A 16,174-nucleotide genomic window follows, 5' to 3' on the forward strand; every position below is an offset into this window, starting at 1 on the left:
GCACCAGGTAAACAACCTGCTGACAGGAAATCCTGTCTGTCAAACACCAGCAAGACAGTGACGTCAGACTCCTGACCCTGGAGTCAGCAGCTCCCCTCCCGCCCCACCCCGCCCATCACAGAGACTGACACGTCCACGTACACACACACACACACACACACACACACACAGTGTGCACTCACACAAACACAGTTTTTGGCCATTTATCATGCAGACGCAAATCACAAAAAAATGTTTTTGGCATCGAAGCCATCACGTTTCTTCTTTAGAGAAACGTAAGAGAAAAAGTTAGAGACAAATTAAAATGATGAAAAGTTAAAGTTATGATATGTATGACTAGACATGTGTAATATAGTTTGTTGAGTTGTGTTCTGACACTATCACAAATGTTTCCAGCACTTTTCAAACCTAGAAAAATACATGATTTTAATCATGGTAACGAATTTTATCCAACTTTAAGCCATATTTTCTGGTTGTTTTCAACCATGTATTTTAACCAGATGAAGGATTTTAGTCATCAGACGGATCTGGATCTTAAGTTGTCAGAGAAAAAAAGCCAAGCAAATGTTCGGCAGCTCAGCTCCCAGCTGCTCCATGACGTCCTGCGAGCGTCGGCGAATCTCTGATTTTTAAAGGTAAAGTGTTTTATTCCGTGTTTCTGCTGGTTTTAATCCCCTGGTGTGTTTGTTGTGGAGAGGAGGAAACCTCTGTGGATAATTCAGCTGCTGGTAAAAACCTGCTGAACGTCTGGTTCATGAGTTATCAGAGAAACAATCAGAACAAAGGTTAGCATCAATCTCAGCTCCGACTCTTCCCTGAGTCTCTGTCCTCCGCACAGCGTCGCTCAAACACTGACTTTAAATGTGAAACTGCTTCATTCAGTGTTTCTGCTGGTTATAATCAGCTGGTCTGTTTGTTTTGGAGAGGAGGAAACCTCTGTGGATAATTCAGCTGGTTAAAACTTCCTCAATCACTGGCACTGAAGGAATACAAACCAGGAGACGCTGACAGTAAAGGAGGTGAAGACAACAACTCCCATGATCCCACGCTATTTTCTTATTTCTTATTGTTTTGATAGAGAGACTCCCAGAGGCACATTTTACATACCGTGTGTTTAATGGTTCACTGAAGTGTTTATAATGGATCCTGAGGGGAACATGAATATTTGAACCAAATTTTATGAGGATTCAATCAAATGGACAAAGACATTTCACAAACAAATAAACACAAATGTCAGCCTCATGGTAGCACTTCAGAACAGCTCAGAGGATCACCAAAGTCAGCAGGAAGCGTTGCATCAGATGTTGTGCCAATGCATGAAGCAGCTGTTGAGACATTTGACAGAATAAGTGAAAACACTGACCTGCTGGTGCGGCTGTGTGAGAGTCAGACCATCACCAAAGTCACGACGACTAGTTTCTGTTGCGAGTGGTAAAACTGGCGGACAGAAAACTTGTTTGTGGTTGTGCCCCACCCCCACTCCCCACCTTTAAACAGCACAATGAGAGCAGAACCTGGCAAACAATATAAAAGAGTGAGAAAAAGTCGTTAACGCATGTTTCTGTTGTTAAGTCATTAGTCAGTCTTTTGTTGGCCGAGAATGATCAAAGCCCAGGGGCCCTGTGTATTTATGAGAGTTGGGGGGTATGGTAGCCAGTTGTGAGCTTTATGTGTGTGTGTGTTGTGTGTCTTCTTTTTTGTGTGTATCTGGGTTCAGGCCTGGTGTTATCACACGGCTGTGGATGGATGGACTTGACTCAACGCTCCCACAGGATGCTGTTTTTTCCAACGGTGTGTGTTAGTGCTGCAGCACTGATGTCCTCTGATCCACAGCCAGGCACACAAACAAGCAGAGTGTGTGTGTGTGTGTGTGTGAGTGTGATTAGTATGATGGTGCATGTGTGTGTGCATGTGTGTGTGCATGTGTGTGTGTGTGTGTGTGTGTGCAGGGTCCTGGTTTTGAAATGTGTTTAGTTTGGACTTGGGGGTGAAGCAGCATGTTGCCAAGGAATAAAACAGCCCTATCTGGCTAGAAGAGGCCTAGTGGGGGTCTCAAGTAACTGATCTGAGTTCAGTGGGTGGTAGCATATGGTTTGATCAGTTTGCTGGTCGGGGCTCCTCAGGGCTCTAACCATGAGATTTAGATTTATTCAAATGCCAAGTGCAGCACAGACTCAGCGATGTGTCAGATTGTCTTTCTAAACAGATCTTCAAACAACAAACACAGAATAAGACCATTTCCTCCTCAGACACATCCCCTTTATCTGTGATCCAAACCCCTGAGGAGTCTCTTCAAAGCAGGCCTCAGACTTCTGCTCGTCCACCTCACAAAGACTCCACACAGCAAAAAAGCTTTCTCGCCCTTTAGCTCTCCTTTCCTTTCCCTTCACTTCATCCTCAACTTCCTTCTCCTCTTCCTCTCCCACTGTCTCCATCCCACCTCCTTCCGCTCATCTCCTACTTCTGAGCATATGGAAATCTTGTTTTGTGTGATACTTGTCTGTGGGACCGTCCCTCGGCGTTGAGGTGGACATCCGTGTGAGAGCGCAGTCTGGTGCCTCCCTGGCTGCTGGCGCTCTCTTTGACTGAGCTATTTCAGAGCTGTGATACCGGAAAACACACTCACAGGCCTGTAAATAGAGCAACGCACCGTGATGCCCTTTAAGAAGCCGCTCGGTGAGGATAGGGTTTCCAGATGAGGTCCAACACAGGATCCCCTGTTGAGTGTATGGAAATGACTGGATCAAGAGGTAGAGGAAGGGTCACGCACAATATCACAATATCTTTAGGAATATTGCTGAGTCTGCATGTCTCCTTTTTATTCTAATGTAATTTATTTATTTGTTTTTGTCTGAAAGGCAGAAATGAAACTGAAAATTGATTCAAATGCTTGAAACAACCTAAATTCATTTCCCCTGACTAACGACCCTGACTGCACATGTGATGTGGACTGTTCTCTCTCAGAAGCCAAAGCAGACACAGCATGGCATTACAGCAATGCAAAACCTTTTAGGATGGAGGCCTGATCTGATGTGCCATTTGATGTTGGGCAGGTTGATGTGAGGGGTGAGATTGGGTCAGTGAGCTAAAAAGCTCAGTAGATCTGACAGGGACTGCATTTCTCTGTGGGTTTTGTCACTATGAGCGACATCTTTTACATTATTTATACTGTTGTTATTTGATCAATTATTAATATAACAAGACTAGGTCAAAATCTAGTACATCTCTGGAACGCCTGTGGTCAAATCCTGTTTTTATAACCAGGACGTCATCTGACAGAATCACCAAACACATAAATTAAAGACAAAGACTGAGCAATGTAAATTGATTTCAGCTGGATTTTACTGTGACATGATCAGAGAGAAAGTTAGAAGAGGCAGAATAATTTTCTATTTAGTCTCTCACACAGATCACAGCCTCCGTCTGGGATCCACAATAGTTTAGTCTTCATTTACTTCAACTCCAGAACGTAACAGACTTTTATTAGAGGCAGGCAGGTAATTGTTTCAAAGTAAAAGCCCTGTAGCGATTCAGTGGGCAGAAACCCTTTATTTCTTAACAGGGCTTTTATTGCTGTGCTGCAGTAAGAGTCATTTCTTGCTGGTGTTTCTGATGTTTATATGCTATTCAGATCTGCTAGCTTCTTCAGCAGTTAGCATTAACTTCACTTATGTTTATTTGTCTTATGTTTAGTTATTCCTCTGCCTCCTTTAGTAATAATGATACATTTAATGAAAGTAGTTTATTTGCTGTAATGGAGGCGAGGCTCAGTGTATCTGAAGCGCTCCTCCTCTTCCCTGCAGCTGGGGTGGGGCTGGCTAGCTGGTTAGCATGCTAACTGCAGTAGAACAAAAGAAGCGATAGAAATAGAGGCAAAACATGAGGGTTAGTTCCACCTCTGGATACAGCTCTTGGTGAATAAAGGAATGAAGTTTGATGCTGAACTCTCTTCTAGACTCGTCAGTAAACACCTGTTAATGCTAATGTTGGCTATATAGCAATAGCAAAACTTACCTATAGCTCCTTTAACACACTGTACTACGCACACACATACATGCATTACTCAGACACACAGCTACACACAACGTACAGCCAGTCTGTTTTTATAATCACCACTGTCCTCTTCCTTTCACAGTTGCCGTCGTGTGGGCAGGGCAGGGCCAGGTCTGGGCTGGTGCTGGTCCCCTGAGGTCAGCTTATCAGCTCTCCCACCCGGTGCATCCTATACTTGGGCCTCTGAATAGCCACTACAGAGTCTCATTGTTGTAGTGCTACAGCGGGGAAAGCTTTGGAAGTGCTGTAAGTTTGGAAGTGACTTATTTACCTGGACAGAAGCCACTTTTCACTGAGGAGAAAAGCATGTGTGGCTCTCTTTGAGTAAGCGTGTGTGTGTGTGTTTGTGTTTGTGTGTGTGGACTTCCAGGATCTAGATATAGGATGACGGGGGCCAGTTTCTGGGTGTCAGTACACACTGAACAGCCTTAAGCAATGAAATCCCATTGTGTTATAACTCCATTACACTGTGTTCTTGGTCCAGCACCTCAACACAGTCATTGTGACCCAGAGAGAGCATTACATCATACCTGTCAGAATATAATTGGCAGGTCTTAAAGAGCCTCAGGAGACAGTTTGTGTCCCAACACTGCTGTGGTCAGGACTGAGGTCACTCTGTGCAGAGGTGAATCCTACTGCATGGGAGGTACATTATGTTTAAGAGTGTGTGTGTCACTTCAAATAAAGTGTGTGCTGACATGCAGGTTCCCCGCCATCTGCACCTCACCACATCCAGAGTGTGTTATGAAACAGGATCCTTGACTGTATATAGGTACAAACCGGAGAGGAAAGTACACACACCCAGCAGCATCCACATTGCATCTCAACAGTTCCTGTTTTTGGGGACCAACTATATAGAGTATCACTAATGTACAAATACACACTGACGCTTCACACAGCTCACACACACACACACGCCGCTGCCAAGCAAAGGAGGAAGGAGGGCTGTTGAGAACCTTTAAACAAAAAGACATTTTTAGAAAGGTCCTCTTGAGCGGGGAAACAAAGGGGGGAAGTGACATGACGTCGCACAGGAGGGAATCTGAGGGTCACCGGTGGCATGACGGACACGCCTATGGAGCAGTCTCACACATACACATTCTCATTTCACACACACACAGTCAAGAAATAAACACCGTCAAGGTCTGTTGAGCTGCTCTCAGAATAGCCATTTCCTTGTCTCCGTATTCTTATTTGCTGATATTAGAATCATAAGGATGTTTTGTATCCACATTCTCTTTCCTTCATCAGCGTCCACAACAAATCCACTGTGTTTCGCCAAGGGATGTTTTGATTATCTGCCCCCGATCCACCTGTAAACCTGTGATAAACCATGATGTAATGGAGGGAACATTATGTAAATGCTCTCCCAGCAGACACAGTCAAACAATGTGGCGTTGCAGCTTTATCGCTGGCAGATATTAACCTGGAAATTATTATAATGCCTTTGGTTGTCGTCTGGTTTCTCACGAGCCGCACACTAATTACAACATGATTCACTCCAAATGGGATACAGTTGTGTTTTCAGGAAGTGTTTACTAAACAACCAGCCCACTTCCTTTGCATCTAAACATAGCACCAGACAGAACTCATGGCCAGAAATAGAATAGAGTAGAATACAATAGAAGTTACAATAAATGGTCTGAAATCATAACTGTCAAATTTATAGCTCTAATTCAGATGCACATGCACACTAGTTAAAGGAATAGTTCAACATTTTGGGCTTATTTGCTTTCCAAAAGTTAGATGAGAAGATTGATACAACTTTCATGTTTGTATGGTAAATATGCAAGCAAAATGGTTAGCTTAGCTTAGCATTAAGATGGGAAACAAGGGGGAACCAGCTAGCCAGACTCCTCTTTTATTTAATTTTTTAAATCTGTACACACTGTACAAACTGGAATTTTTTTTTGTTACATCTGGTGTATGTCAGGCAAGAAGGGGCTAATCGGGAGGAATGAGAAGATTCCTGGTGGGCCAGGCTGGGATAGAGATAACGCTGTGTTTGTGGTGATCAGCCCAGTGGAGCTGGTTTGCCTTCCCAGCAAACACACAGGAGCAGAGCAGCAGGGGGAGTTCAGGACCACAGCTAGCAGTGAGTCCAGTTTTACAGAATAGACAGAGGACAACAGGAATCTAGTCTGAGTTTATTCAGCAGGATAATATTGTATAACTTTCAGACAGACAGATCCAGTGAAGGGAGAAAAACTACCAACATTCATGTATGTCTGATGTTGTATTTACTGCTGCACTGACAAGTCTGATCCTTATATCTCCCTCTATTGTAAACCCCTGGGTTATTTTGTTCATAAACCCTAGGATATTGTCTTTAAATATTATTATTATTATTATCAACAATGAGCAAATGGACAAATGAATTTCCCCTAGGGGATAAATAAAGTATCTATCTATCTATCTATCTATCTATCTATCTATCTATCTATCTATCTATCTATCTATCTATCTATCTATCTATCTATCTATCTATCTATCTATCTTTATTTTCCATTTGTATAGTTATGTAATATTCTATCATGTATAATGGAGTGTTTAAACATGTGTGTAACCATTTACATGGGGAGTATTATAAATTACCACGAAGTTGAATGTAACATAAAAACTTTGTTTGTAAGGTACAGTCATCTTAACCTAAACTGTTTATTTTATTCTCACATATTATAGTGCTATCAGAGACAGTAGTTGCTTTGTTGTATCCTAGCTTCCTATTTGTCAGTTAAAAAGCAACGTCAAGTTCCTTGGTTACTGATTGGCCAGGGGGCGGGAGAACAGCAAGAGTGTGTGAGAGCAGTTGTTCAGACGGAGCTGCCGCGTCATCGCGGCTAAAGAGCGGAGAAGAAAGGTTAACAGTTAGGTGTGTAAACGAGGTGTTATCGTTGTCAGAGTGTAGTATGGACGTTACGAAGCTCAACGAGTTAGAGTCAGGGACATTTTGATTAACTACCGCGTTTCCAGCGTGTCGAAATAAGTGTGTGTTTCGTCTGAGTTACGAGCAACGCTAAGCTAGCACGCACGGACTTTGGACTAGCTTGAGTGCTAACCGCTCGCTAGCACCTCGGTGGATATCATTAGCCCGACAAGGAGCGAGGAGACCAGACAGCGCACCTCTGACTACGAGGGAGGACAGACCTTCTTCATTCATGGCGAAGGACTGGTGAGAGGAGCAGCGCGCTCAGTTTTTTACGGACAGATGTAGACTGGACCGGGGTCAGTAACCCTGTTGTAAAGCGCGGCAACAGTCAGCGGCCGCCATCTTTAACGTGGGACAACGCACACCATCCACGAACAGGCCTGTATGGGGAGGTTTAATTTTAGTTCACTGTCGGCTTTGTATTTTTCATAGTGTGGGCCCACAAATATTGAATGTTTTAAGGTTCATTATGTAGTTAAAGGAACTTTAGAATTACTGAAAGAGTAAAACAGAAGTGAAAGGAGTTAAATAGTAATTAAGGGAGTAACAGTAATTCAAAAGAGTGTTTATATGTGCTTTTACTCGTGGTTTTGTGTTTAGTGACTGTTAATTTGAAATTGAGTCTATACCTCCGAACAGAGAGGGCCAACAATTTGACTGTTTGCCTTTACTGAGATTTTCCCATACAAGGTGCTTAGGCCACAATCATATTTTAATGGTGCAGTCATTAAATATGTATATTTTATATTTTATTATTCAGACCTAATTGTGGTGTAATAAAAACTTATTTTTAACACTTTGAGTGGTATTTAAAGTGAATTATTATAGATAAGGTGAAAGCTAAAGAGAGTTAAAAGGGTAGTAAAGTGAGACCACACATAATGTTAGTCTTTATTCATTCACACAGTAGCAGTATTACACAGGTAGTATTGTCATCGTTAAGGGTAAGTTAACGTATCTAGGCGCTGTTCATAAGACCAGTCAGTAGAACAGTGTTACACTATATAGCTACTTACTTTTAGAGGGAATTGGAAAGAAAAAACTACAGTTAGATTTATCATCTAAATTAATTTATCTTGTTTACTCCATGATTCTTGTACAGTCTGACACAGGCTGTGAGCCTATGTGATGGTGTCTCCAGATGGGTTTAGGTGGGTTAGTCCAAGTTAAAAGTCCTGGGCCAATTTTTATTCCCACTCTTTCCCCGGTGTTTGACGTTGGCCTTGGTGGAGTTTTTGGATTTTAATGTTTTTGGCACATTAACATTAAAGAGCTGAATGTCATTTCCTGCCTTGTTATTCCACGTAATTTTATAGATAAAGGAGTGTACAATTATTAGAGACTTGGACTTCCAAAAATGACTTGTGTGCATTTTTCCGGTATCTTCCAAAGTTACTGTCTTTTTAATTCAAAATTCCCTCTCCAGAGTACATGTGGACACCTGACATGAAAAAATTGTGAGCCATTTCTTTAATGCCAGTGAGAGTGATGCTTTATCTGTAAATGAGGACGTGGCTGTGGCAGCCAGTCTCTGCTTCTCTCATATGTGTGCATATACAGTGCACGCACACACTCGCACACACACCTTACACATCTGGTGTAGGTTAGATCTGTTACAGAGTGTATGAATCTCAGAACCACAGGGGGTAAAGCCATCAATCATTCCTCCCCTTCTCAACTTTTCCCTCTCTTCATGGCGCTTGAGGCTACAAGGGGGAAACATTATTGGTGTGTACTGTTACAGTAAAGGCAAAGCTGATGTTTTTTTCCTGTTTTAACTCAAAATAGAACACACAGGGGCGCTGCACGCTGGTTAGTCGTACACCGAGGTCTAAATCGCAGTAAGACACCGTCACCGTCAACAGGATAACCTGAGGTAATCAGGGTAAGCTGGGCTCTAGTCTAAAGGGTAAATAGGGAGATTCTGTTACATATGATTTGCAAAGGGCAATATAACTGCTTCTGGGGAACATGTGTAGCTGCTGCACTACCTCACACACACATGCATGACAAGTGGCACAGAGCTTACAGCATTTTCTCATTGATCCAGAGCTACAGCCATACTCTTCCTAATTCAATATGTGGACAGTTCCTCTATGTAACGGTAGACTCAGCTTTGATGGGATAATAAGGACCTGGAGACGGGGAGGGAGGGTGTAAAATGTAATAAACAGCTACACACTGTAGGAGAGAGAAAAACAAGGATTCACACTTCTGATAGATCAGTGATGGACATAACAACTCATCATCACATCACACTGATAACTTAGTAACGTCATGTCTTTATCATGTCAGAGTGCTTTTTTAACTGCCTTGTGTATGTGTGTGCCATGTTTCTCTATGACTGACTATTTTTAACCCTCAGAGTCTGTCCATTCATCAGGGAATAAAATTAACATGTTTTATTTACATGAACATTATTTGCATGAACTTTATTTATATGGTGATGTAGAGACAAGCTGAGAAAACCAGCTGAAAATGATGTGGGCCTTTCAAACATGATCTAATACACATATGTAGGCCGTCATTTATTAGAATTAAGTTTTAAAATAGTGAGTTTATAATATAAATATTTTCAGTTAGATTTCGAATGAAAAATTTAAAGAATAAAATTACATGTAATAGACTGTAACTTTAGAGCTTTAGTTCTTCCATATTCAGCTTTTTTTGTTTGTAAAAACATGAAACAACTTAAACTGTTCTGTGATCGTATTCAGAGTGAGAAAGATTTGTAACATTTTATAGCCTCCTGTGTTATTTTATACAGCTTTATACACTGCACAACAGGAGGATCCAGAGTTTGTACAGAAAAACAGAGACCATACTTGTGGAGTAAGAACAGTTAAAAAAGGTCAACCCTCACTCCAGATGGTGAAAAATAAATTCTTTGAATGGACCTTTTGAAAACTACTTGTGTCGACAATAATATTGTCATGTTGTGATTACGACACCTCTTTCCACAGGGAAACACCTGAACCAATCGTCTCTCAACAACAACAAATCTGTGCATCACAATACAGGTAAGTGAGGGTTGTTTGGTAAGACACATCATGATTCACACACACAAAAGTTTCAGATTCAGGTTCTGGTTTCTAGTTAGTGCATAAGACTAGCTGAACTACATATAATATATAAGTTAATGAGCCATTGCATTCAGGTGAAATTGCATGTCAAGCCAGTTGGACCAGCCAAGCATATACCAGGTATAAGGCCTGATCAAGCAGCTGAGCAGCTGTTCTGCACTTGGACGAGAACAGGATTCAAGGACAGATTAAAGGTGTGTTTAACTCGGACAACCATGTGAAAAGTTTCTGATACAACAGGTGGTTTATAGTAATGTGATCGATACGAAGTGATAGTGACAGGACAACTGAGCTGTCCATGACACTCAGAGGAAACTGTATCAAGCTGTGATGTATTTAAGGTCTGGCCTAGCACCTGGGTGTCTGGTCTTTGCCAGTAGGTGTAAGACTCAGAGACCTAGGTCAGGGTTGAAGGATATGTCCAATACACAAATGTTATATATGTACATATATTGAATTTCCAAATATGAAATACATGGACATGTAAAATAAAAACGTAAAAATTGTATATGAAACCTATTACTCATATATTGACATATATGTAATAGCCTGTACAAATATGTATTTATGTTCATATTGTAGACATAAATACATATCCATCACAAAAACATGTCAGTATATGTTGATATTATATACAGTGGGGTCCAAAGTCTGAGACCACTTACATGTTTAAAATTAGTAAGAAAAACAAATATAAGCATAAAATGTTTATATGTATTTTTTTTTTGATAAACTTATAAATTAAATATATATGAACGTATGCTTGCAACAAGTTAAACCATATAGGCTCATCGTGACGTGTTAATACCTGACTTCCAGAGAAATGTTCACCCTGTGTATGTTGATTACACCGATGACATTTGAATCCACATCTGAACACATCTGGATTCAAAGACAAAACCACTCAAAAGCTGGTTCACACTTAATATGACAAAGACTCACATACAGACAGACTCATTTTTATTTATTTTATCGTGGTCATGTACTCCCACTCTAACCACCACTACGTGATGTTGACTCTTCAGTTTCAAAATCATTAAAAACACATTGAGAAAGTTGGTGTGGGAGAACCACAAAGAGACAAAAGAATCACCTGATATCTTTGGCAGACTGAGACCAACCCTGTCGTGACCTGAGTACACAGTTTCTGTAGCACAACCAGCTACAGACCAACACGCACAGCAGAACTGACCAGGTAGCCCAGCTGAGCCAGGTGCAGTCATGTTTATGTTCTCTGAGTAATTATGGCAAATATTATTGCAGCCTGCTGCCCTTGACTCCTTCGCTCTGCTGGTGCGCTTGGCTTGGACAACTGGCCAGAGCCCATTGACACAGAGTGGGACCAGTTGAGAAAGAGAGAGAGATCACAACCGTTCCAGATGATTTGGTCCAGATCACTCAAACACTCAAGCAATTATGTTGTTATACAGAATAAAACAGAACATTTAATGGACTTAGCTGCTCACTTGATTCAATTATTCAATCTAAAATACATATATTTTAAAAGCCCCTCCTCAAAGCCTCTGCCTGGTTTGTCCCTTGGCTTTCTCTCGCCCTCGCTGCTCATGTTGCCCATGAGCACAGGGAAATAAAAGCATGTCTAATTCAATGTTCTGTTGAATTTCTCTCACACAGTGCTTGCATGCACTCAGGGTTAACACAAAGCAGAGCGATTTCATGTCTTCAGTTGTTGTCTTGGGTTCAGTGTTACACAGGGACAGTTCTGAGCCGGTTCCATCACAAACGAGAGAGTAAACATGAAGAAGTTAGAAAGTGGTTTACAGAGGAATTATAAGAAATGGGAGAAAATATGCAGGAAAAAGAGGCAGCCAAGATGAAGAAATGGGCACATACCAATAACATTATAATATTGGAATATTCAAAGGAAAACAGGTCTGTGGCCAAAGTGCTAACGTGGAGGAGCAACAATAGCAAAAGCACCATCCCCCTTAGTTCTCAGTCTTGACCTTGGGACAGTGAGAGTTGATCTGAAGGCCTGAGGCTCCTCCTTGAGGTTAGTGAGGACAGCAATGAATAATGGAGACCGTTTCTATTTTCATTAATAAGTTTTACAGCTTATTTTAAATAGTAAAAAAAATTTTAAACATGAAACAAAGGAAAATCTAAAAAGGATTTGGCAAGCAGGGTAGTTACCTTTAGCTAGGATCAAGACCTGAGGCTCAACATCCATCAAAGGAGCAGATGTGGAAACACAATTCACAAATCCAAAGGGATGAAGCATCTTCTACTTTAACAGATAAGATCCAGATCGTGTACGTGCACAATTCCAGAGACAGCTTGTGTCCAGACTGCAAACATGTTAAATCAGTTCTTCATATACCCACATACAGCACTGGTATCTAGCAGAAGCAGAGTGAAGCAGTCACGTGCATCTAGTAATTTGTCATTTGTGACACTGACAAGTGCCTGTGTTGATGCTGTTGGAGGAGCCTAATTGGAATTAACCAAAATTATTGTTTTACAGAAAGTCCAGAGGGATTGTGGTAAGGGAAAGGGAGGTAAGGCTGTGACAACAAGAGGGATCTAAATAGAGCTGTTTGCAGATTAATGTCGGCTAGAGGGGATCCTCTCTTAATGACCGAGAAAGAGCTACAATAGCCTGATTAATGGCTGCACATATAATATATGAAAGTTTTGGGATGGATGGTTAAATTGGCTCGGAACAGTCATCATTTTCTGAATATTGGATGATTTTATGGACCAACAAATCATTTTGTAACAGGAGGGGGGATGTGGTTCACCAACCTATCGGCTGTTTAACAAGCAATCAGTTCAAAGAAATAAGCAGCTCTGTCTGTGGTTGTACAGGCAGAAGCTCAGTCAGAAATAAGCAGGAACAACTTTGACTTTTCTCCCAGGACGTGTTGAGTTGTTTTCTGGCTCTGAATGTCTCGTTTTGGGACATCTTGGGCCCCCATACCAAGATGAGTCAACTCTGTCCTTTTATGGCTTCCGGACACTTATTACTCATTTGGATGAGCTAATGCACACATGCTGAAAAGAAAACACACACACACACACGCACAGAGACACCATGCATAGCTCAAAAGCCCTTTTGAGAAAATTCTTAATTGTGAGCTGTGAACTACTGACATTTTATTCCTGATAAACAGGATGTGACTTGTTAAGAAAGCCACTGTCCCCACCATAAATCCCCTTTATTACTCAAACACGGTGGTCTTGATGTCTCAGTCAATATAATGATGGATGTGTAAAGACTGCCTGTGTATGTTACACTGACCTCACACAGGACCCTTTACTGCATATCTCAAAATTAACCTCAGGGAAAACAAAACATTGAAATCTAACTTTATAATGTTGTTATGATAAACATGATAACAAACAAATCTAATTAAACATCAAAGAGGCGTTACCATGGATTCTGATCACCTGGCAAATATAGATCCTGGTATTAACTCTCCTTTTAGCTCCTTTTTTGGTCTCCACCAACTCCAGTATCTTTAGCTGCTAAATGCTCCATTATGTTAGTTTCCAGCTAGTTGCTAAATTTGTCTATCTGATAATTGGTGAGGGGCAGGTAGTGTAATGTTTATCTTTTTGTTGAAAGCACCTGCAGCTGGAAACAAAGCTGCTGAGAATCAATCAAAACAGTAAAGCTGCAGGTTGTAAAAGCAAAACAATGAGCTGAAAGACGCTGAAATGCTCCATAGAGCAGGAAACTGAGCTGTGCAGTAATTCTTTGTGGGTTCATCACTACAAGCAACATCTTCCATATTGCATGAGGTTATGTCATATATTATAAATAGAAAAGTATTGATTAGCGGAGCATTAAAAGTAACATCTGCAACTGTGAAATGTGTAGCAGCTCACATCTGCTTGATGTTCTCTAACCTCATCCCTAAGACATGTTTTTCAAATATGAAAATAAAAGTCTGCCTCTGTTCAAGTGTGGGACACAATCATGACATTGTACATCATTATAATAGAGATTTGAAGTGTTTATGTCTGAAATGTCCTCCCAGCTGTGGTCAGTGTCACTGTGTGCAGCACACAGTTGAAAGGACACTGATGACTCTGGTGCCAAAGAGTCTGAGTGGGTTTCTAACGGGGGGTCTGAGAGATGCTGAGTCCATTTAGACCTGGTGCTGGACACGCTGCACATGAAAGCGAGACTCCTCACAGAAAGTCAAAATGGGAAGACAAACAACAGCAGCACACAGGGAGACCAGGACTAAACTAATATTACTTTTTAACCAGTATTGCACAGGACAGTTCTCAGGTGTCACTGGTTATGACTTCCTGCAGGGAGAGTATCCTCAGTCCTTGTTTCTACCCCAGGAGCAGAGCTGGATCTGAGACTGGAGCCAGAGTCTGACACCCTGACTCTCCTACCTGCTGAGACCGGCTGGTCTCTGTCTCACATCCAAAATAGCGCTGCACCTTCGGTTTTTGTGCCACAAGCCCATCTGGTCTCATTTTACATTTGTAATAATGGAGTGACGGTGTGGACGTTTCGCTATAATCAAAATGGATTGCATTCATCCAGCGTTGCTCAAAGTGTTCCAAGAACCACAGACCTGATAGACGCTGGCTTTTGGCTTAGAGTTTCATAGGGGTCAGATGTGACATGCAGGTTGTGTTGGTGTCCTTGCGTCCTCACATGTGTGCACAGGGTATGATGGAGGTGTGAGAAGCAGAGTGAAGTGAATGATTGTCGTGCCAAAAGTTGACCTCATGTGGCTTTTTGTGCCCTGCTCGTAGAAGGTATTTGAAGTTTGACTCAGTCCCTCAGATCTCACATGTGGCTTGTATTTGCACTGAAATACCTCCCAGATCTGTTGGCTGCTTTGAAAGAGATGTAAACATGAACCTCTTTGCCATTTATCCCGGGCCGTTTGGCTGTCGTTATAGTGTCCCTGCTTTACAGGGGCATGGGAGGGTATTTAAACGACTTGGAGTGCAGTTATGCAGCGCTGTTTATCCCATCACGGCCTGTGTGTGTGAAAGTGAGTGAAAGACAGAGGGATGAAGAGTGATTTCACAATTCTACTAAATTTGTTGACTTTGCCAAATTAAGTGAAATGCTAACTTCGAGGAAGGCCGAGAAACACAGAACAAATGTGGTTTGAAAACGACTTTTTGAGTGTCCTTGTTCGCTCTCATTCATGAACACGGCCGACATTTTCCCAAACTTTGTGCTTGCTTGTCAGTTACACAACACTGTGGTGTGGCATGCTGCCTTGTTATTGTTAACTGGCCCAGTCTCCACTTTGGACCTATGGGGAAAACAGCTCTTTTACTGCAGCTGATGATGGACATGTGTTTGATAGTTTCTCAGTCACAATTCTGGGAATCTCCTGAGGTCTGTCAGAGCAAATCAAATCGACACTGTATCTTTTCAAAAGATCAGAATTGGAATAATTCCTTTGTTGAGTTAGACCTATTTGGTCCATTTTGCGTAATCTCCATTTTAAGTTGATTACATCTATAAGTGGAAGCCACAGTGTATGTAATTCAATCAGAATCATCCCCATGTAACCGATATTTAACCTGGCATTGTATGTGACACATGTAAAGACATCTCTAATGCATTGTCTGTAGTGTGTGTGTGTGTGTGTGTGTGTGTGTGTGTGTACAGTAGTGCATGCTTGAAAGGGGTTGAGGTTTGCAAGATCATTTTATATTTGCAGGGGACTCATTGTCTGCACGTCCCCTGCTGCTTGTGGTGTATTTCAACCCTGGGAACCAGCATGTACACTGTGGATAGGAAGCAGAAAAGAGAAGGGGAGTGAAAAGAGAGACATATTTTCTTAGGACCAGAGGGAAAGACTGTTTTTTTGTTATTACCGTAATGAGCTAAAAGAAATGGCTTGTTGGTCAGTGAGGACAGTTGAGACATTGTCATTCAGCTGTACGGTCAAACATGATGGGACATCACTGAGAAACACTACAAAGACCAAACTGATAAACGCGGCGATACCTCGTGGAATATTTAACTATCACATAAACAATAATTAACACAAATACATGACAACAGATTCCAGTTGAGTGACATTTCCCTTACAATGGACTATATTGAAAGGTTTTTATCATCAAAGGAACAGGTTTGTTCCTGTGTGAAACAGGA

The sequence above is a fragment of the Seriola dumerili genome, unplaced genomic scaffold (genome assembly GCF_002260705.1).
Source record: "Seriola dumerili isolate Sdu_G_001 unplaced genomic scaffold, Sdu_1.0 BDQW01000155.1, whole genome shotgun sequence".
Classification (NCBI taxonomy): Eukaryota; Metazoa; Chordata; class Actinopteri; order Carangiformes; family Carangidae; genus Seriola; species Seriola dumerili.